The sequence below is a fragment of the Calidris pugnax genome, unplaced genomic scaffold, assembly GCF_001431845.1.
Source record: "Calidris pugnax isolate Ruff unplaced genomic scaffold, ASM143184v1 scaffold28, whole genome shotgun sequence".
In the NCBI taxonomy this organism is placed as follows: domain Eukaryota; kingdom Metazoa; phylum Chordata; class Aves; order Charadriiformes; family Scolopacidae; genus Calidris; species Calidris pugnax.
In genome coordinates, this window is record NW_015090842.1 from 18,978,580 (window position 1) to 19,003,287 (window position 24,708).

Consider the following 24,708-nt stretch of genomic DNA (forward strand, 5'->3'; position numbering starts at 1 on the left):
GCAGCTCAATGTCCTTCCTGTAGTGAGGGGCCCAGAAATGAACACAGCCCTCGAGGCGAGGCCTCACCAGTGCCCAGTACAGAGGCACCATCACTGCCCTGCTCCTGCTGGCCACGCTATTCCTGATACAGGCCAGGATGCCATTGGTCCTCTTGGCCACCTGGGCACACTGCTGGCTCATGTTCAGCTGGCTGTCCACTAACACTCCCAGGTCCTTTTCTGCTGGGCAGCTCCAGCCACTCTGCCCCCAGCCTGTAGCGTTGCCTGGGGTTGTTGTGACCAAAATGCAGGACCCAGCACTGGGCCTTATTGAACCTCATCCCGTTGGCCCTGGCCCATTGCTCCAGTCTGTCCAGGTCCCTCTGTAGAGCCTTCCAACCCTCAAGCAGATCAACACTCCCACCTAGTTTGGTGTCATCTGCAAACTTACTGAGGGTGCATTCAATCCCCCTGTCTAGATCATCAATAAAGATATTGAACAAGACTGGCCCCAGAACTGAGCCCTGAGGGACACCACTGGTGACCGGCCGCCAACCAGATAACATTGTACAGAGAACATTGTAGCTAACGTAAATGAAGAAAATCCCTTTGTCTACCAAAAAAAACTCTCCACCTCTACACAGGGTAGGGTTTGGCAACTTGATTTCCCTAGTATGTGTGCTCACCCTCTACACAGGCCATTTCCTTTGTGCTGTAATCAGTTCTGCTCCATCCCTGAGAGGGTTAACAAATGCATTTTCAACATTGTTTGGGGCCTGTTTGTCCCCAGTCTGACTGAATGTAAGGAGAGGCAGCTTGAAGAAACTTACACGGTTACAGTTTCATGGTGCCCAGCAGGACGGCCTGAGGAGCAAGGTGCTCAGGAGGGAGGTCAGCAGACTTTGGTCCAAATCATCTGATGCTCAATGAGCTAGAATTCCTCGAAAAAAATGTTAACTTCACTGAAAGATTAAGATATACCATAATAAAAAATGGAAGAAACATTTGCTTGTCTTTCACTAATTTCCTTGTTATTTTTCTGTCAGAGAGTGAACCAGAAAAGCCTGCATCCTTCTCTAGAGACCAGCGTCAATCACTCTGCACTTGGAAAAGAACCTTTTTGGGTTCTCTAATACAGAATAAATCTGACAGCCAGACCTTTTTTTTTTTTTCTTCTCATACTCTAAATGTCCTTTGAGATCCTCTGCTAAAGCAAAGACAAAGGACATAGGCACCCATCTCAGCCAGCAAGAGCAAAAGCTACCTGAGAAACCAGGCAGGTTGTCCCAGGCTGAGCTCCATTTCTTCTCATACTCTAAATGTCCTTTGAGATCCTCTGCTAAAGCAAAGACAAAGGACATAGGCACCCATCTCAGCCAGCGTGAGAGAGCAAAAGCTACCTGAGAAACCAGGCAGGTTGTCCCAGGCTGAGCTCCATGACCCAATGGTCACACTCATTGCGTCTGTATGAACCCCGGTCCTGCATGAGCCCACAGCCATCGCCAGAGAAACACACTGAGGAAGTTTAGAAAGTCTTGTAGACCTACTTTTCTGGCAGGTTTCAGGCAAGTGCTCACCTACCTTCATTCAGAATCTGGCCTTTTCTCATGCTGAGAAGTTTTAAAATAATTGGTACATTGTGAAACTAGTAAAAATGTAGTCAGTTGATTTTAACAAGGGCCGTATATGATCCATATATTATATTCAGCATCTCTTAGAGCAAAAAAAAATAGGATGGAAAAGCTGTTACAGCTTTTCTCAGTCCATGCAATTGGGTTACTCTGCTTCTCTTCAGAGAGTCCAAATGTATGCATGGGAGGCCAAATTGCTCCCTGGGGTTGTTTTATTTGCTTGAAGGGACAAGCTTGGCCAGGAATATCTTAGGACAGACTCCAAGTACTCTAATTCTGCTTGCATTACGTTCCATTTGCTTATTTCTCTTTTTTTCAGTATTCATTTCATCCTTCTCCAGCTTCTTTTTCCAACTCAGCAGTTCTTAGGCTGAGCTGTTCAGCATTTTGCTGTGGTACAAATATCCGTCCCCTGGTATCTTTACACAAGTCACCAGCTCAAAGACGCGGTGGTGCCACAGCTTCATCCCCTCCCCAGGGGAACTCAAACAACCAAAGCCAGTTTTGTGCGGGCAGAGATAGAGGCCAAGGGGGAAGGGATCTTATGGGTGGCTTTTCCAGCCTTCTCATTTTGCCAAATAAGAACCAATCTGGTATGAATTCTGGATGCTTTGTTGCCCTTTTTGACTCTACCCTGAGCAGACACAGAATCACAGAATCTTCATGGTTGAAAGGGACCTTTGAGATCAACCACAAAAAAAAACACAACAAAACACACAAAACGAACAAAGAAAAAAGAAACACCCACAAACCCAACCCAACAACCTCGGGCACTAGAGCATGCCGTGAAGAGCCATGTCTACATGTTTCTTAAATCCCTCCAGGGATGGTGACTCCACCACCTCCCTGGGCAGGCTGTTCCAGTGCCTGACCACTCTCTCAGGAAAGTCATTCTTCCTAATATCTCATCTAAACCTCCCCTGCCCCAACTTCAGACCATTAACACACACATGTCTCCCTCCACCAGGCTGCAGAAATACTTGGTAGCAGCATCACCACAACTACACTATCCTCAGCTTTTCAGCAAACTAGGTTGGGATCTATTTGCTGTGTTACGGTTTACTCCAGATAAGAGACAGAATAATCCCATGGGACAGCTTTTCAGCTTGTTCAAGTCATCACAGTTCAACTGGAATTAGTGGCACCACCACATTTGGTAGCTGCTGGGGGTCAGACACCCTGCAAGTTAACTGGTTAAGTGTTCCCTGAAAAACAGCAGGCAGGTTCCCACAGGTCTTAGGTTCTGGAGACCTTTTTAATGGATCCCAAGAACAGACTGAGATTCAAACACACTTGAAGATACATCTGAGTTTTAGCCAGGCTGCTATGAGGAAGACACATCCCGATCTGGGAGTTAGCATGAACTTACATGGTAATCACAGACTTGGTTTTCAAGTGTTTAGGGGAAACCATCCATGTCCCCTGTGCTCACCCCAACTACCAAAGGCTGGAGGAACTCATATGAAGAGGAAAAGCCACCATTTCCTAGGAATTGCTTAAGAATAACTAAATATGCTCCATTGCTGGCAATCTAGCATAGAAGCCAGGGAATGTCTCCCTTCCTTGCCCAACACTTTTGAGCAAAACCAGGCTTGTCAGTATGGCTAAACACAAGGAGTGCCTTTAGACACGTTGAGCATCCTAGTTCAAGAGTGGGTTTGATTACTTGATACATAATAAATTATCCAAAAGCAACCTTTGAAGACATACAACCCCTAACACTTTAAAATTAAGACTAAATTCAATTTAGAAAAATTGTAAAACAGTTTCCCTGAAATTAATCTTAAATGAAGTTTCTTGCTTGGCCTCTCGCTCGCTGCAGATAATCAATCTCGACGCGGCTGTGTGAGAAACGGAGGCTACTGAAAGGGAAGTGAAATTAAAGAGAGGAGCTAGGCCAGCAACATGAAAAGAGATATCTAATTATCAGCATTTTATTAGAAACAATTAACTAATATTCAATTAGTTGCCGTCCCCGAAGCAAAGTGACAGTTAGGAAAACAGAAAACGAACCTTGACAAGGTGTTCATTTTCTAATAAATGGGAGATGAGGGGAATCATTTATTGGTGTTTTGCCCCCGGTCAGAGCCCTGGGGCAACTCACCCAGCGTGAGGCAATGGGACTGGCTGGTTGCCAACATTAACTGTACTTATTACATTCATCCCATGCAGAACACATCCATCTCCTGCTCTGCCTTGACATCCCATTTATTCTGAGATTCATTTGTCATGTCCCCAATCACCAAAATGAATAGAAACTTTCCAGCATGATGGATTGTGGTTCTAATTAGGACTAAAGAAAAGATCCACACTCAAGTAGAGCCCTTTTTCTTTTTCTTCTTCTCCTAATAGAATAGTATTCCTAGCCAACTTTGTGACTAATGTCCTTTTGTGGTGGTTGCCCACTGTAGGTCACCCAGTCAAAGACAAACAGTAGTCCTTCCAGAATGGATTTTTCCTCCCCTAACAACTACACAAATTGTTATAGAAAGAAGTCCAGACACACTGAAGACCGTGCACACACACTTAGTTGATGTGCGGCAGATGTCTAGAATACCAAACTTTGGACAACGTTTGTCCCTTGTTTGTCCCAGAATTTCCTTTAACAAAACAGGTATTGGAAATGCCATTGTACCCATAACGAGGAAAAAGCTATAATTTGCCTGGCAAGTATTAAATCTGTTGATAAAGTAATATAATTTTTGGTAACAGAGTTAAATTTGATGTCAGCATTTTAAAGTAATGGCACCAAACAAAGCGTTGTTATTTCAAACTCTAAACTAAGCCTAACATCTATTTTTGTCACCTCTCATTATCAGCACATATATCAGAAGCACGCATGTGCCATGATAGAACAAAGATTTTTTGGAAGTGTTCTCTGAGGTCTGTATCGCGTTTCTCACATATCAGTTTATACTTTCGATAATTGTGATGTTAAAATTACTGTCTTTAATATGATAAAAATACAATTCCTTTTCATAGCTGTCTTAGCTTATCTTCTGTTCATGTCTATGTGTCTCTGCTCTAGAAGAATATCAAGCCATGACACTACAAAGGAATCAATAGAGGGCAGCACTATTTTGTTTTAAAAACTTTTTAAGTTAGGGGTAACAACTTAGCTAGTGTTAAGTAAATAAAAAAATGGTAATGCCACAAGCAGAGAGCCTTAACCAATAAAGAGATTTGCATGCACTCAAAAATCACCCATTCTAATTTGCATTTAAAAGTCAGAAGAAAGTAGACTACAGTTACAAAATCGTTCAGGAATCTGCCAATACATGGAGTATACTCCAAATCATTAAAATAGCCTTATGACTCCTTGAAAAAAACACACGAAGGGAGTAAACTCACTTACTGCTAGATAGACTGTAAGTACTGAATACGAGCCATCTGCTACAAAATTTCTCATGTTTCAAAAGATGAGCATTCTGTCCGATTTATTTTATTATCTGTACTACCTTTACATAGCAGGACATAACATTTCCATTAGAAACAATGACAGCATTTCACAAAGAGTCTGTTTTAATATGTACTATTTAAAGCACAACTATTTTCAGACAGGGAAAGGAACAATTTCTTAACTCTCCCTAAATAAAACAATTCAGATTATCCTGAAATTTAACTTAGCGTTCTCTCTAAAGTTTAAATAAACTAGGTGATGAAAGAAATTTCACTGCAAAAAAGTGCATGATTTTGAAAAGGGCTTAATGGCAGAGACCAAAGAGTTTGGCAGAGTTTGGCAGAACTCAGCTGGGAAGTATTATGACCTGTAACAGGTCCAATTTCTCGTGGCCTTGTCCAGAAGTGCTATGCCCATGCAATCATACCTACCCAGACAGACACAGAGCAGCCCCCAGACCGTCACTGCAGGAAGAGCTACACAACTGCCATTTGCAAAACCAATCTTCATTTGAACTTGGAAATCAAAGCTCTTCTCGCCATTTGCGGCAACCGAAATACTGAACTCCAATTTTTCACCCAAATACTAACATTTATCTTGGAGCAAGTATGGCTAACTTGATATGTTGGACATATTCTAATTTTTTCAACTGTAAAAACCCTGTATGTAGGAATAGATATATACATACAAAGGATATTTTCCTGTCCATGTGTGTACATGCAAGAACAGCCACAGAGTTTGCTATGGAAAACATCCATCTGTTGGGCAGGGAAACAGGTAACTACATTATTGTTTATCCTTATTTTATAGCAAAGCTACATATGAACTTGGTTAGGCATTTTAAAAATGCCTACTCTAAATGTGAAGTGCCCGCTGTTGGTGCACATGCGGTATGAACACACAGGAAATGAGGTGGTTGGGTTTTGCTAAATATCCACTCATTTAAGTGTCCTTTCCAATGAGATTTGGATCTTTTATCTGTGCTTGCTTGAGCCTATGCTGGTACTGAAATGTTTCCCACTGAAGTACCTTCCCAAATCATTTCTATTTCAATTATTCTATGTAAATTCATGAATATATAATGGGTTTAGGACAATAATTCAGTATGTAGCTAGTGTCTGTATTATTCCATACAACACTGAAATACTCCCAGAGACAACAAAGAAATCTAACACGAAACACTTCTCAAATACAAAACATAGAATCATAGAATCATTTAGGTTGAAAAAGACCCTTAAGATCATGAAGTCCATCCGTTAACCCAACCCTACCAAGCCCAGCACTAAACCATGTCCTGAAGCGCCAAGTTACATTGAAGAATTTTATTCGGATAGAATAGGAAAATATCTTTATAGTCCATTGATCTGACTCATCCTGCGTTGCAGTTTCTCCCATATGAGTATATCTACAGAGACGTGCCATGCTCCTACTCATCACACCAAGATACACAAAAGAAAGTAAGCCCCTATGCAGCACCTCTGCCCCCCAGAAAAGTTTAGGTGGCTCAAGAAATAACATAGAAGTGTCTGCCAGCTGCTAAAGGCACCGGAGCCTTGATGGCTCCCACACTGACTCTAACAAGTTTCCAAAGATGTACCCTTCAGTATATTCTGAGAATAACACTCCTGCATAATTTAAATGAGCACTATAAATTGTCATTCAAATTGCATGAGAATCTGAGATAAGGTTGGCAAAAGATCCAGAAAGAGCCCTCGAGTGTCAGATTAACACAGCAGGCAAGAGACAAAACCAGGCACTTTCTTTTCTTTCTGACTAAAAATCTTTCCGAGAGGAACTCAAAGCTTCTCTAATTCCTGACCTTCCATTTCAATGAAGAGCAAGCAATCTGCAATCTTCTGCTATAATTGATCAGTGTTTAAAAAGAACAAATTGTAGATTAATATAATAAACTCAGGCCAGAAAAGCAAGATCTTGAAGAGCACTCTTCGAAGCAGATCCCTCGCTTCCACAAAGATGGATAATTCCATCTTTGTCATTGGCCTGTTTCTGTCAAAGAGAACAATGGATAGTCTATTCGCAATTGATGACTATATAGAAATTAATATTAGTAAAAGGTGTCCATTTAGTGTCTCACCTTCTGCGCTAAAGGTGACATCCATGATGGATGCATCCCGAGACAATGGATTTATCTTTAAAATGGAGTAATTACACAGTGGATGCATGGGTGACATAATGACATTGTGGTTTTATATTAATAAAAGAAAGAAATATTCCTTCTGAAGAAGGAAAAAAATATGACTAACATGGTCATTTATGAGATTTTGGCAGCTACTTTGTAACTGCAATAAGCACTTTTGAATTGCTCAGTTATAAATTAGAGCCCTACACAGTTTAAGCAATTCATGATTAGCTTTCCTGTGACAAAGCCCAGCTTACAATATTTAAGGTACTCACAGACTCCTAAGTCTCGTTGTACAGGGGACTTAAACTAGGTGGCCCTGAGTTACAGAAATAAGAGGTAAAGTAGGCAAGATCTGAGGGCAGGAATGAAGGGCTGTGACTTTACTCCCAGCTCTACAACTGCCCACCGGCCCCTCTCAGTGACACCCTTTTTCCTGATGAGCAAGTTCCCTCTGCTGTCCCACACAGCCCGGCCTGGCCTCGCAGCAGCATTTCCACACTTCCCGAACATCTGGGTGTTCCCTCTGCTGTACCACACAGCCCGGCCTGGCCTCGCAGCAGCATTTCCAAACTTCCCTGCTGGCTGTGGGAGCTCCCAGGAAGGTAATTTGGCACACACACTCCATGGAAGCCGGCCTCAGGTTGGCAATTTGATGTCCCACCAGTTCATAGTGTTACTTACCACCCTGTCGTGCTAATGGTGACACCCGTTTGCTGAGGTGTAGTTGACCTTAGAAAAGTTTGTGAGTGTTGTGGCATTTTTTTTTTTCCTCCTCAAAACGCACCCTTTCACCCATTACTAAAACATTCCTTATGTCCTGTATCTGGTGGTTCAGTGTGGTCCATATGGCTGTTTTCTGAAAATTCGAAACAGAATTGAAAGCACAGCATCTCATATAGAAAATTCAAAATTCTCTTGTTTTGAAGCTTTCTTTAAAACAGAAAGCTAAATTTTGAACTAAAAATTTTTTATGTTGGGCCCATAAAATATCCAATCTGGCCTAAATAAGACTTATTAATTTCCCTGACTTTATCCTCAAGAATAACCAGCATTTCCACACTTCCCCGCTGGCTGTGGGAGCTCCCAGGAAGGTAATTTGGCACACACACTCCATGGAAGCCGGCCTCAGGTTGGCAATTTGATGTCCCACCAGTTCATAGTGTTACTTACCACCCTGTCGTGCTAATGGTGACACCCGTTTGCTGAGGTGTAGTTGACCTTAGAAAAGTTTGTGAGTGTTGTGGCATTTTTTTTTTTCCTCCTCAAAACGCACCCTTTCACCCATTACTAAAACATTCCTTATGTCCTGTATCTGGTGGTTCAGTGTGGTCCATATGGCTGTTTTCTGAAAATTCGAAACAGAATTGAAAGCACAGCATCTCATATAGAAAATTCAAAATTCTCTTGTTTTGAAGCTTTCTTTAAAACAGAAAGCTAAATTTTGAACTAAAAATTTTTTATGTTGGGCCCATAAAATATCCAATCTGGCCTAAATAAGACTTATTAATTTCCCTGACTTTATCCTCAAGAATAACCAGCAAACTGAAACTAACAACCCCCGTTATTTGTACAGTCCCGCCTAATCTCTGGGACTTCAAGGAGTTTAAAATGCAATCTTTGGCAGATGTTTTCACCACTGGAATCATTTAGATTCAGGGTTTGATGGGAATGTTTTATTTTATATACTTATATAAAAACATTCTGAATTTTAGTGCTTAAATAACTAAAAGCAAACAAAAAAGAGTGCTCTTATTAGAACTGATGATATTTTTGTTCAAATTTAATACTTATTAAAAAGCTAGCAAACATTCACTTTATATTAAGCAAGAAGCCAAAATTCACTCTGCACTACTTTTCTGGGGTTTCCATGAGAATTAACAGCAAACTTTAGATGCCAAAATCATGCGATTCTGAAGGATAAGGAAGAATATAAAGTTTCTTCTTAGTAATATGTCATACTTGGGCTAGCTCTCATGTATTCACCAAACTGGAAGAGTTCAAGAATGGACAGCAGTATACAAACAAACAAAAAATTAATTTAAGTCTTCATTGTAAGGTACAGCTGGAAGAAAACATCATGTTCCTCATGAAACCCTTGTATTTTGTGTACACCACCAAAATGATTGATGCTGCTAAATAAACCCCGTTTCACTGTATTTTGTGTACGCCACTCAGACTGATTGATGCTGCTAAATAAACCCCGTTTCAGCGAGGAAGGGTTACCTGTGCTGGCAGCCTCTACAACAAACTTTGGAAACTGTTTTCTCTGGAGAGCTCCCACTCCCAGCCCCTAAAGTCTATTAAAAAGGCAGCAAAAAACATTAAATACTTTCCACTACTTCTGTTAATCCACAGCTATAGCCGCCACAGGGTTTTTATGAGTGAGGCAGCGAGATGGGAGTGGACCATGAAAAACTACATTATGATGTAGTCCACAGTTTGAAGGCATTTGAAGTCTGAATTTAAGAGAAGAACAAATACTGGCTTTGAGTTTAAAGCAAAGATTCAATACCATTTAGCTTTTTAATTTGAATTAATTTGCTGATCCATGCTTCATATACTTTCCTTTCAAGGCTGACTGTTAATTTAGTAAAGGACACATCTTCAACTGCTCAAAAGGAAACGCTTCCAGCTCCAGTTAGACATTCAGCCACCTCGTCCCAGGTCGTCGGGCTGGAAGCTAATGACTAAACCCATCACTTGAGCTTTCTGACTTGGTAGGCAGAGGAATTTTCTTGCAGTTTTTTCCTGAAATGCAGTTCAGGAAAAAAAATACATAATAAGACCAATTTGGTGTTTCTCCAAACAAGTTTTCACTTTCTTCATGCAAACTAGCTTAAGTAAAAGTTGAAATCTTACCTAGAGAGTCTCTCCCACTTTCAATTCATGAATAATCCTATTTATGCCAGTCATTTAAATGCCAAGAAGTAGTTCAGGTCTTTCAAGGAGACACTCAGAGATAGTAACTAGGAAGCAATTTGCAGACAATTCTGTTAAGATTATGAACTACAAAATACATCCAAATAGAATGGTTTCTACAGCTGTAAGCAATAACTAAAAAGACCATACCAAAGGTATACAAGAGGCACTGAGTGATTTGGAGGAATATACGAACAGCTTAAAAATTCTGGTTAAAATTATGCTGCTGTTACTATTAAAGGGGTGCATCATGGCCTAATGATGCAGAAAAAACAGTGCTATTAAGTGAGAAGAGAGGAACAAAGCTTTACAGTAGGGAGAAATCAACTTATAGGAAGGATCAGCCAAGGTTGAGCTAGTACAACTGTAGGAAAACTAAGAGATGAAATCCAGGACTGCATTATGAACATCTTTTTTCTCACTCCCAAAGCCTCTCCTTCCCCAGAAAATGAAGAATTTTGCTCTCAAACCACGATCATATGTATTTTCAGAAGGAGCCTTCTCAAAGCGATCCCAGAACTTGGAGAAGTACTAGCGACTCCACACAACTGTTTCTTATATATGAAGTTTTTATATGCCCCGTGTCAAAGGCAAGATTAGTTAGTTAGAAAGTGGAACCAAGGTTAAGGCTGGGATTTTGACACCTAAGGAGCTTAGGCTTTAAAGTTCTATTGAATCAAATTAATTCAATTTCATTCAATTTAACAGTAATATTAAAAGGATCCCCCTCAAAACATCCATTCCTTTGAAAGGTTTGTTATCAATATTAGTCTTTCAGATATTCCTTACTTTTGCACCACACATTTATCCGATGACTTGACTCTGCAGCCTCCAGCCATGATTTCATGTTTTCTGGGATTGCTTGCTCTTCCCTCCTACAGTCACCTACCAGAAAATATGAAAATGGCTAGGAGAAAATGGATTAATTTTTATTATTATTTAAATCCAGTACTCTGTATTTTAATGAATTAGTCTGTTTTTTTGTATGACTTGCTTAAATGATGTGTTTCTGCAGATGTTTCTTGTACAGCTGGTAGGACACAAAGTGCCTGGGAGACCCTGCCTTTTGTGTACAGTCAGACTATAATATTTATTACTTTTTCACAATCTAAACCAGCTTTGTTTTATTTGCAAAATAAATCCCTCAAAAAAGATTGATCTTTAGCTCATCTTTTTACTGGATTTTTTTCTTAGCCTTTTTTCCACTGTAAAGGGAACTATGGTACCAAAGCACACATGAAGGCTCGGATTCAGATGACAGCATTGACTCTGCTCTGCACTGGTTTGCGGAGCCTGGCACAGCTCAGGGATGCACTTGCCACTGGAGAAGGCAAGAACTCTGGTTCCACTTGCGTGCTCCAAGGCCACCGCAGTCCCTTTGGACATTTGAAGGATGAATATTTTGAGGGACCTTCCTAGCACTGGCCAAACACAGACTAAGCGCATCCTCCAAGCTAGAATAAGCAATGGTCCTGCTTCTTCTACTTGGACAAGCTCCTCCTTTGGGGCCAAGACAGTTCCTATCACTTTCAGAAGCCTTTTATACTAATTGCACTTCCTTTGGAGCTCAGCTCTGGGGCACAAACACTCGTTGTCCCCATTCCCAAAGGTCTAAAGGTCTTTGGCAACCATGGCTGGACGTGTAGCTACTGAAGTGATACAATTGGTTTTCAAGCTGCCCCAGCATGTTCAAGAACTATGGGCTTCATCCACCTTGGCTTCCTAACACACTCTGGCCCTTATAATAGTAGAAAGCACTAAAGCAAACTGGTAACGATTTACACTCACTTTACCCTGGTGCAATCAACAAAATCCGGTTTAACGCTATGAAAACCCAGGGCCTGGCTCTTTTTTTTAAATTCTATTTTCAGCCAAAAAGATAGCCACTGGGAAAAATTCAGCCCCTGATGAAGTTCTGCAGTCTCATTTTACTCACTCCCTTCAAAAGTTTTAATAAAGTTGTAGTTATCGCAAACATTTGCCCCCCAGAGACTCTTCGGCTTTGAAAAGCACCAGAGTGCTCCCAGGCTGACTCTTACCCCGGTATTTCATACAAACACACACCGTGCAATGTGTGACACAGCACCACGGGTCATTCAGAGGTCTCGTGCCATCTTGAACTAATTATAAAAAAAACTGGCAAGAAAGTAACACATGACAGTTTTATATATTTCAGAGATACCTTCTGCAGAACACTCAGAAACGGCCCAAACAAACCAAAAAAAGTATGACATAAGTCTATAAAGAAAATCTATTTTATTTTTTTTATTATTTTTTGAGTTTTCATAATGAGGATTTTTGCACTGTTATGAACCTACAAACTTTTGGGGAGCTTCTGTTCTAAGCAGCATAATCTTACTATCCTTAGCAGACTGCTATTCCCACTCTGCCACCAATGACAATTTTTCTAATATTCCAGGCACAGCGGATAGAATTGGGCATAATTGCCACTGACCTCACCTTAGCAAAGGGAAATTGGAAAGAAAAAGCATTGCCTTTCTGGAAGGATGCCCCATCCCTGGAGGGGTTCAAGGCCAGGTTGGATGGGGCTTGGAGCAACCTGGTGTGGTGGGAGGTGTCCCTGCCCAGGGCAGGGGGTGGCATGGGATGGTCTTTAAGGTCCCTTTCCACTGCTCACGGTTCAGGATGTCACTGGAGAAGCACTGGATATTTGGATAATAGTCACAGATGTATTGCTTTTTCTAGGCAATTGCAAACGAATTAGTTTAATGGTCTCCCAACCTTCTGATTTGCAAACATCAATGTATTTTTCAACAGAGATCCAGATCCCAGAAAAATTATGCTTTGAATTTGTTATTTCACTTAGTTTTTGTGAGTGCCCTAGTGGTGACCCACACCAGACTGAAAACCACCACTTAGATGTTTTATGTGTGCATGTATATATGTGTGTGTATATATTCTTGTGAGCAAATATTTTTAGAGACTAGAAACTTCAAATGCAAACAAACTACCAAGACTGTCTCAAAAACAGAAGTAGGGGTAATTAGTGTGGCCTAAACACCAGCACTTAGGATTTTCATTCCTAAAAATATCCCTGTTTCTCAGTGAAAATTAATTAATACCTCATGCTGGTTTCAGTAAAAAAAAAAAAAGACTTCATTCAAAAGTTAAAGTACTATTTAGCTGGGAACACAGAAAATAGGTTTGAGCTTTTCAACGCAGCTACTCATGAAACTCTAAATGCCCCACCAGCTTTGCAGTTCTACAAGCTGAAACCAGAAAGCGATGGAAGGAAAAATAAGGTATTTTATATGGGACAGATGTTAAGATGTTGCTTTTTGGCAGTCTTTTCTCCTGTGATCATGTTTGCTTTTATACGGAGCGCCAGGCAAGCCAGCCTTTCGGAATATTACTGAAAGCCTCTCCTCGTCCTACTGCTACATCTGCCATCCAGAACAGTCAGCACCTCGGCAGCTATCCATCCCAGCCATAAAAACTCACATATTTCACATTTTCAATCCCACCAGAACGTACAAGTTACATACAGATGGTTAGAGGAACCCAACAAATGAGACACCCAGGTCAATAAACCAGAAAGCAAACAAACCCCCAGAGAGGAATGTGGCTTTTCACTACTTTCATAGCAATTTCCCTATCCCTGAATCTTTGGATTTTAATGGATGTGATTATATACACAATGGGGAGCCCTACATGGATAGGAGAAGTAATAGCTGTAGAAAGACAACCCTGGGCTGGGCTGACAGAGATGAAGAAAGTGACAGTCTTTTGGATGCCCATTTATCTCCTGATGTTTTATCCCTTCGAATTGAGTTACACCACTGCTGATACACAGGCAAAGAGCACGTGTTGCTGGCAGAGCTATTAACTTCACTTGTAACAGAGTAGTGAAATGTTTATGATGGTGAAACGGTGATTTAACAAAATTAGTAGTAAATGTGAACTCAGGGCAAAACACTTAGGGAAGGAACTCAGTGGTGACCAGAGCAGTGACAGCCTGTAACTGCCCGTCCCCATCTTCTTCGACATTTAGACCCCGATCAGTGTTCGGATACAGAGCCTGAAAGGGATCTACTCACCACTGAAATGTAGATGTGATTTCCAGAAAGATCAATGACATCATGCATATACTAATTACTCTGACAAATAATGCTGGCAGGGGCAACCCCAAGGCAACGATTGTACACCCACACCAGCTGAATTCAAACCAAACATCTGCTGGCTGAGCAGTTTTTCGGCACCAGAGGAGCGGAAAGACTGAAAGGCTACATTTTTTTTTTTTTGGCTACTTGTTCAGACTCCATCTCACTTGCTGCATTTTGCTTTATTAGCAAAAGCATTACCTGTGCAGCCTTCAGACCTTGCAGCTTCCTGACAATGTTAATTATGAAAGATGCTGTAATAATTCAAATGGACCTTATAAACCGTATCTATGTCCACTTTGTTACCAGCTACAAAGGTTTTTGACTTAACGTGGTGGAGACCCCTTGATAAAGTGTTTCCTAACACAAAAAAACAACCAATTGCTTCAGCGAAGACCTGCAACTCACCATCCAATTTTACTCTTTCTAGTTGACTGTCTTAGTGTGCGACAGAGAGACGGTGCAGCCAGGGGAGAAAAAAACCCTGATTGTGTGAGGAAATGCAACAAGTAGAATTAGACTGAAGGAAAAATTCAGATTTGTGGAAAGCACAGCTTCCCTTCACTGGTTCCTCTCAGGTAGAAACAACCAATTGTTGTCTTCAGCGAAGACCTGCAACTCACCATCCAATTTTACTCTTTCTAGTTGACTGTCTTAGTGTGCGACAGAGAGACGGTGCAGCCAGGGGAGAAAAAAACCCTGATTGTGTGAGGAAATGCAACAAGTAGAATTAGACTGAAGGAAAAATTCAGATTTGTGGAAAGCACAGCTTCCCTTCACTGGTTCCTCTCAGGTAGAGAGGCTGTACAGAACCCACAGCTGAGAGGAGAGCCAGACCCCAGCCGGCGGGGTTTAGCAGCAGCTCAGATAAGAGGCTGTACAGAACCCACAGCTGAGAGGAGAGCCAGACCCCAGCCGGCGGGGTTTAGCAGCAGCTCAGATCAAAACGAACGCGACACACAAATATTCATTCTTTAGCTTTAGCTGCACCAGGGAAATGAGATCTCCTTTCCCGATGATCCCGTAAAACCCTGAAGGGTTTCTCCTTTGAGGACCAGATGCCCATCCTTACGTTTTACTTGTTAATAAAAATACTAAAGGCTTCATATAACTATCAGTTGTAAGCAAAGTGGTGCAGTTAACATTTCAAATGTATGTTTGAGACATGACCTGAATGTTATCACAGTCAAATCACCTGAATGTTATCACAGTCAACCCTTTTATGTTTCCATTTTCATTTAACTTTGATATAGAATGAAAGACATGAGCATATAAATAAAGAAGTGTACTATTAAATTCATAAAATATTCCATTCACTTTTGGCTGGGTAACATCATGTGCAAAGCTATAAAAATTGAATTAAGAGAAATTCGAAATGCTCTTTGTTTTTCTGTTGTTTTAATTTCCATTTTTCATGTTTTTTCCAGAGGCTGGTTTTAGCCTATTACACACAATACCTGTCTGTTTCTTGCCCTGCCAATCACTTGGCCATATATTTTACTGTTCATTGATGCTTGCACATCTTAAGGGTTTGTATTCTGCAGGAAGCAATACGAAATATATTTGTTGATCTTAAAAAAAATAAGTCTTTCATAGCCACGTGCTCTAGTTAAATCAAAGCTCTGAGCATTACGATTTCTGCTAGCTCTGTGCAGCAGGGTACAGCACGGGGCTCTCGCAGACACTAATGGGAAGCTGGTGGCAAGCCCTGCAACCGTTACCCGCAGCAGATCAAGATTTTTAAACACATCATTTCTTTTTCAGTCATTAGTGTCTTCTTACAACAACATCGTGCTTTGTTTTCTTGATCAAAGCCACGGGCTTAGGAGTTTGAAAATGAATTTCACTTTGGTGCTTTCCTTTCAAAACACGTCAGTCTCCTAAGCAGGCTAATCTTTGGTCATGTATTATGATGGATGGCGCTTATCCATGCAAATTGTCGAGATAGACAGTTTGCCACTCATTAAAAGGGATTATTCTCTCCCCCCACACACTAGCACCACATGCCTGCTCGCACACGGGTGGGAGCAGGATGGACCTAAGTGTTCACATATGAGTCTGGAGGAAACTGCTTTTCCTGGATGGATGGCAGGGCTGGGAGCAGCAGCTTGGCCGGGGCTTTGGAGTCACCTCCCGTTTCCCTGGGATCTTACCCCTGGAAGACCTCCAACACCTGCCAAGTGTATTACCATGGGCTACTCTGGAATGGCAAATGGTGGCTCTGAAGGACCCTCCTTGCAGCTCATTGCATCTGTATGACCTTCTCATCCATTTCTTACCTCAGCAGCTGCATTTATAACACCTTTACACACAGATTTATTATTCACTACTTTACTAAAGCACTCCTCCCCATTTCTAGGGCTTGAACATCTTGTTTCTGGACTTCAGTGGGAGTTCTGGTCGAGTAAAGGCATAGTAGTATCCCATGACTGCTTCAAGAGCTCAGGTATTTCTCCTCAAACATCTTACAGCTCTGACTTAGTTTTAAAAAAAAAGTAGCAGAGAGATTTAAACTACCCGTATATTTGCATAATTTAAAAATTCTTTATTTCCTGTTTGTTTCCCCTCTTCTCTGACACACAAAAGAAAGACCCTACATTATGTAAATTGATATTCCAGGAAAAGGTAGACTCCTTCAGCTGGGGAAGAAAAAAAGCTATCAGTGAAATTACTAAACACAGCTGATCTCCTGTTAAATCCCTATGCAGTCATATTAGAACAAATACCCGATTAATTATATTCCTGTGTGCTGTGATCCAGAATACTTTATTTATCGCCTTAAACTGCATCTACAGCTAGACATCTAATGAGCAGTAGCTTTTCCTGGTAATACAGATAATCTCTTTGCAGAGAATTAGTTCTTGGAAAGTAGAAATGCACCTTTCCTCAAATTCCATTTTATACTTTCAATTCCCAGGAGAACGTGGAGTGGATCATAAGGAAGGGAGGGAAGAAGGAAAGACAGATTAAGGATGTTACAGTAATATTCTTTTGTTCAACATCTGCATGCTAGAGAGATTACACAATCTTCAGCAGATCAGCAAAAGAAGATTTGAAGCGACTAGTGTTAAACCTTGGGAACAAGTGCAACACTCCACCTTCCTCCTCACTGCCCACCCCAACCTCCCCAGCTCCACAGCTAAGAAATATTCCAGATCCCAACTAGCTGTTAGGATATTCTTTCCATCTTTTAAAAACCACTGAATGCCATCAACCCGTGACCTTGGAGTAAACATGGTGTTAGCAGCACAGACTCTCAAAAAGATCCAACATCTGCTAGAAGACAAGGGCCCCTCCTTTTCCCGCAACAAGATCAAGTAAAATTCTAGGAAGAATTATTAAATTCCACAAAGCACAGCTAGCGTCTTATTTTTTTCATCATAAACCCAGAATATTTAACACAGAAACACAAGTTTCCATGATTCTCATCAGCAAAACAGCCCACCCAGAAAAAGAAAAATGCTTGAGCTCATGAAATCAATGGAGGAGCCATCAATGCTTTTGTTTCCCCCACTATGTAGTGAACATGGAGACAACAAAAGTTTTACAGCACCTAAGACAGGAGAGGCACAGCTGACACTGCACAAGTGGTGTGGGGTAACACTGACCAGGAGACATTTATCATGTCAAAACCAATTTTCAATCATATTCATGATGCATCGGATCAGGCAGCTGCTGGAATGCTCAGGAACACCACAACTCCCATTTGCCCCACACTCGACACTACAGGCAGCAAGCTCTGCTTCACGCACCAGGAGGCACGGGGAGGAATATGGGACATCTCTTCTCTCCATCGCATCTAATATTCATTGGCTTGTTTGTTCCATAGTCTGTGTTTACAGCAGCACAACTGCTCTGGACGGCACACGACAGCACAAGATGCTCGCAACTCGTAATCCTCTGACAACTCTAAATCCAGCAAGAAAAAGTCAAAGGTGGCTGGGCTCAGGCCAACAAAGACATACCAGGGCAATTCCCTCTCCTCCTTGGAGGCTCCTCCGAAGCCCTGCCAGAACTCAGATGAACACGGGGGAGCAGCACACCTTCCTGGAAACGGAGAGCGTGCGGTACGTCTACAAGCCCATGGAGAAGCTATACATGGTCCTCATCACCACCAAGAACAGCAACATCCTGGAAGACCTGGAAACACTCTGAGTATAGCTGAGTGCTGGAGGAGAACGAGATCTCTGAACACTGCTTTGACCCGATTTTTGCCTTTGATGAAGGCCAAAGCTGCAGCCCACCCCTGCATCCCGCAGCAAAACATCCAAACGTTACAACAGAAGGATATTTCTACTTATATTATGCAAACAGAGCACATATTTTTTAAAATACCAGGCAATTGCTGGGATACAAAAATACAGCAGGAGCTTTGTTGCTGACTTACATGATTCCTAAAGTGTTGCTCAGCCTGCTCAAGCTGAACTACCAGAAGGCAATGCTGCTGAGGAGTGAAAGGAGGTCACTCACCAAACTTCACCTCTTTAGTACAGCAGAGACATAAAAATTACATTCCAAATGTTCAAACAAAGAAAGATGATGGAAAATCACTGTATGACCAGAAGTAAATCTTCCTCTTGCTTTCCCAGGCATTGAGAGCCCCTGATGGAAGCCTTTGTGGTGGAGCTGGGCACGTGGACGACATGAGCTTACTCAGGGCTCACCTGTATGCTGAGGCCATACGGACATCAGCAAAGAAAATGGGATTATGGTTTTTGTAGGGGAAAACTGGAGGTTTCAGGGATGATGTGGACACTGGGCAAGGCAGTAATCCTGTGGAACACTGCTCTGGACCTCGGGGGGTCATTCCCCCTCCATCCCAGCCAGAGTGCTGCAGCCTCAGCAGCAGGGACAAGCACTTTGCCCAGAAATCCCAGTGGATGAACCCCAATCTATGGATCACTGCAGGACCTCAGGCTGTGACACAGCAGTGGAGCGACCCCACTTCCCTTAACATAAACAAAGCCTCCTAAAAAGCACGCCAGGCATGCCCTAAAGAGAGACAAGATTGATTCCACTGCTTGCCTCAGCATCCACTGATTACATTCTTAAAGTCTATTAATTGAGTATAGTTCCACTGAGAACAAATTCCCCAAGATTTACCTCGCGAATAGCTCTTTTGCTAAATTTCTTGTGACTTCAATATTCGCCACCTAACATTTCACATCTGATCCAAAAAAAAAAAAACCCCGTGCTACTCTGACCTGCTGCATAGTAATGTGGTGTGAAGCAATGAGAGTCAATTTGCTGGGCATCACTGAGACATAATGTGGAGCAATACAATGTCGATTTGCAGAGTGAATCAAAATGCCTAAGCTTTCTCTTTTGTGATATCTGCAAATCACTGAATAATGTGGTTCACTGACCAAGTGAATTATTTTCAAGGAGTTTGGCACATCTTTAATTACAAGATATGTAAAGATGAAATGGAAACACGCCGTGCATATTTCTTTATGGCTGCTGAACTTTTCTTATGGAAAAGCACCTGTTTCTATTAAACTGTCTCTAGAAGGCGTAAAATGTACAAGGTATAGGTTGACAATATATTTCTCAATGCATATAACCCAGCAGCTGAGCAACATTATAAGGTATGGATCAACCATGTATACATATTGTACCTACACACACAAAGCTACACAGGCATGAAAACACAAATATGCAGTAAATATACTTCTTCTGATTATGAATGTCTTTAAATTTAGGCAGCATACCAACAGTATTATAATGTTTCCCTTGCAACTCAGGAAGATTCAGAAAAAACAAAAAAAAACCACATCGGGCCCTCTTTACTAAACATTTATGTGCCCTTTAGGCTTCAAAAATCAGGAATTTGCATACTGACAATGATTATGTAAATGCCCTGTTTTGAGAATCAGGTCCCAGAGGATTCCCCCAGCTGAAAGCAATTCTCCTTTCAAGGCTTCATCATGGTCCAAATCAGTGGTTCTTAAGACACCATTTTCAGTAATGCAATAAATCCCCTCTCCGATGGTTGCCTTTCGCTTTCCCCTCCAGCAGCGAGTCCTTCCTGCTTCGCCAGAGCAGTCCCCAGGAAAGGGTCTCTCTTTGCTGATTTCGAAGGGCTGGGGCACATGACACCTGTGTTTTAAACCTCCACTCTGGGTAAAATGCTGCAGTCTTGACTCAACTGACTAAAATTCATAGCTGACCCTGCTTGGAGCAGGAGGTGGGTCTAGATGATCTTCTGAGGTCCCTTATAACCTGAATTATTCCATGATCCTACAATCTTCAAATAGCTGAGCCCTCCAGGCTGGAGCAGACCCACTGCAGAAACACATATCTAATAATATTCTGCCTCACCCTGGGCAACTGGACTATTTTCATCACTTAAGTCAGGGCTGCAAGGTTTTATCTGAAGTGAAGGTTCAAAACATGCATGCCATCAGTGTTATTGAAGTGTGCCTTAAATTTGGTAGCAAATGATGTGAAGGAAGCATGATTCCTCCACACCTCTTCAGAAAAAAAAAAAAAAAAAAAAAACTATGTAAAAATTGTGGGGTTTTTAATACTTAAAGCACCTAATGTGAAAATCTATTTCTGAAATTTATCCTAATTCAACGGAAGGATCATTAAAAAATAAGGAACATCAGAACGAATTATGCCACTATAAACCATTCTGCGTTAATTTGACTGACCTATTACAAAATGCCTTCGTTTGTTCAGGTAACCAGATCTTGGCAGGGCCCACCTCAACCCACAGACTGAATGGATCCCTGTCTCTTTTGGTTTTATACACCTGCAATCTCTGCTCATGGGAACGCAGAACTTCATCGATGTGTTTCACTTATAAAAGCATTTCCCTGCCATTCCTCTCACTTTAAAATAGATATAGAAATGATTATTTTTTTTTTTTTAAAGAAAGAAAACCCAAACAAGCAAACCACTATTCACCACTACTGAAACATCAATATTCTGTTTTAAAGTCCAATAGACAGCGTGAACTAAAAATCCAAGCTCCATCAGCTGTTCTGATTCTGCAGCTGCTTTCTGTGCCCCCGCGAACCCGGTGTCACAGACGAGGACAAGCAGACCCCAACCCCAACCAGGAACCTTAACTGACAGCAAGGTGTTATGGGGGCTTCTGTGTCACCAGCTGGAGAGGTGCACCTCGAGTGACCATCCCCTGCAGAACTGTGTGGGACTGACTGTGAGGAAACCACCCAGCACTACCTTGTACCTTCACAGCACCACGTTCCTCCAAACCCAGGTACGCCTTTGATGCACACCCTGCACCGAAGCACGTCAAGGCTATTTGCACCACAAACAAAACAAATCCAGGGTGGACAGGGACAAACAGCTTCACAGTTGCCAAGACACACACCAGTAGCTTTAAGATCACCTAGGTCCGGTTGCACATGTAGCTGTGCCCATAAAGAGCTCAGCGTAGCTTCATCGCTTGTGTCTATCCCAATTATAACAATTACCTGGGAGTGATCGTGGGGTGCAATTAGGTTAATGCCAGCCTGATGCCCGGAGCTGGCGTGTGGTGGTGTCACGCACAGTGAAGGCACCACACGTTCCAGGAACACCTCAGTAGCCAAGGATGGACAAGCTGCCTGGAGCACTCCTCTTGTCCTGTTGAGAAAGCTTTGGGCTTGGAAGCATAACTTGACCAGCACAGTGAGTGTGTTAAGCAAAAGAAAATAGATTACAGGCTTTATTTCTCAAGCATATTATACTGTCTCTAAGTAAGGACACACACCACCAGGCGTTGCAGCCAAAGACCCCAGATCCAGCAGCAGGACAGCATAGTGACAACGTAGCTGGAGAGCAGAGCTGCTGGGTGAGCATCCCACCAAGCTGGTGTGTGCAGCTCAGCCCCATCCCAGGACACAAACACGAGCGCACCATCTCCTGGTGGGCTTTGATTTCTTTTGGAGAGAAACCAAGGTGCAGGGAGGCAGGAAACCACAACACACTCCCAGAGGTGCTGCAGTCCACATGGGCAGGGGCCCAAGATCTCAGGGCTTACCCCAAAGCCTGTGCTTCCCTCTGCACAGGCACAACCACATGGACCTGATGCTATTTCAAGGAATCCTTTTATTCCACCAGCTGCTACTCCTGAGGTCTGAAACTGAGACCCAGGACGTGATCTCATGGAGGAGTGCAAAGCTCACCAGCTCTCACGTCTTAGCAGAGCAGAAGAAAGGCTCTGTTTAGTTGTGCCAAAATAAATGAAGTGCAAAGGTAGCTGAGATGCCTCTTGGAGCTGTTTAGTGCTGGCAGTCAATTTGAATCACTAAAGGAAAGCTTCAGATTTCTTGGGGAAAGTCCTATGCCTCGGTGACTTTAGACTCTTTCCGTGGCTCTGCGCTGCGAGGAACGGGCTGGCTGCCTCCTTCCTGGGGCTGGTTTCCACACAGGGCAGCCAGAGGGTCCTTCCCCGAATGGACCCCCAGATGCTCGGCCCCTTTCCCACAGCCTGTGCGGGGCAGGGGCTGCAGGACTCACCCCTGCTGTGATCTGGCAGCTTTTCAACCTGGAAATGTCACTCCAGCTGTGCTACTGCTGCCTTCGGGCAGGGAAAAAAGGAGAAGGGAAAAACCCCAGCAGCAGAGTGGGACAGTGACCAGACATTGGGAAAAATGTATGCTTTGTCACTTAAGGACAATTTTTCAAAACTGTTGCAACATTTACCTTCTAGGAAACTGAGAGAAACTGTTTGGAGAAAACTGCTGGTCTACATTTTAAAATTCAGAATTGTAACAAATAACCAAGCCCCAGAAGAATATAAGCTTGTAGCCCTTCATTTAAGAAATTAATCAATGCATACTTACTTTTTTTTTTTTTTTTAATTCACCTGCAAAAAACAGCAGCAGAGTGGGACAGTGACCAGACATTGGGAAAAATGTATGCTTTGTCACTTAAGGACAATTTTTCAAAACTGTTGCAACATTTACCTTCTAGGAAACTGAGAGAAACTGTTTGGAGAAAACTGCTGGTCTACATTTTAAAATTCAGAATTGTAACAAATAACCAAGCCCCAGAAGAATATAAGCTTGTAGCCCTTCATTTAAGAAATTAATCAATGCATACTTTCTTTTTTTTTTTTTTTTAATTCACCTGCATAAAACGTCTGGGTTTGGGTCCTACCAGCTACACACTGGCCTCAGTGAGACGGCAACACCACCGCTTTGAAAAAGTAAGCACTAAAATAACAAAAACCCAGTCCCTCTCCATGCTTCAAGTCCACATACTCTTCAGGAATTTCTGTAGGAGATGATGCAAAGGCAATTTCACAGAGGAGAACACCACTAACCCCTCTGTCTCAGCCTCCAGGGCGAGCACCAGCAACAATAAAAATGCAACCTCTCTTCCTCGCAAATGAACGGTGAAAGATTACTGGGCATAATAAATTATTTCATCAGTAACGAGCTGTCAGATAGGCTTCCCTCTTTCTTTCTTCCTGTAATTCATTTGTAAAATTAACAGCACCACATACACAGCCTCCTAGAGAAAGAATTGATCCCCCTGCCCTGGACAGGAGCGGCGTTCCTGGATGCTGGCAGCGATTACCATTCCATGCATATTCTTTCGTTTGCAGAAGGCTGACGCCAACGCACACATGCAGGCTGATGTCAGAGTCCCACTGCAAAAAGGAATTAAAGAAAACAACCCGGAGACTTTATCATACGATGTAAGACTTGTTGATTTCTTTGCCACCTTTTGTGCTAAAGAAAATAAACCATCTCCCCGGTCAACATGTGCTACCAATCAGTTGGGCTAATTAATGGCAGACCCCTGAGAAACTGAGAAGTGCTCCTTATCAGCAGAGGAAAGAAGCCCCAGTTGGCTCCTGATGCCTAAAGTTACTTGCAGGAAACTACGCAGCCAGGCAGAGCTGCAAACCCTGCTCATCTCTTGGACAGAGGAAGGAAAAAGGTAACACTAGTTTTACTTCAAGTAATACCAGGTATGTTAGAGCAGGAAGAACGTGAAATGCAAAGAAATAAAACCCCCCTGTTAACCCAAGGGATTTTTTAAGAGGTTGAAAATATACACAGATAATTTTATATTTAAGTCAGTCTGCCAATCAGCACAAATGCCCGTCGGCTTCAATGTTGCTTAAAACCTGTACATTTGTAGATGAATCACAGCAAACAACGGCATCGGGTACGATAACCTGGAAGTTACACAAATCAGCTATGTACAGGTAGGGTAATCCTCTCCTTATTAACTATGCAAAGTTATTGCCAAAAAAAAAAAACAACAGAAAAAGAAGTACAAGCCATTTAATTAAAATGCTTGTGTCCTATCATCCAGAATCTCAGGTTTATAAAGTAAAGATTAAAATCAAATTAATGGAGTCTTATGGCTGATTTCCCTTCCCATGGTTTGCCAGCACAGCTAATAGAGATCTCCTCTCCCTGCAAGAAAATGTGTTTCTCCCAATTCCCACATCTAAGTCTTTGGTACAGAAACCTGTGTCATCAGAGCAGCATAAGGCTGTGGTGAAGAGTTTCACTGTGGTACCAAGGTGATGCAGGCATCTAA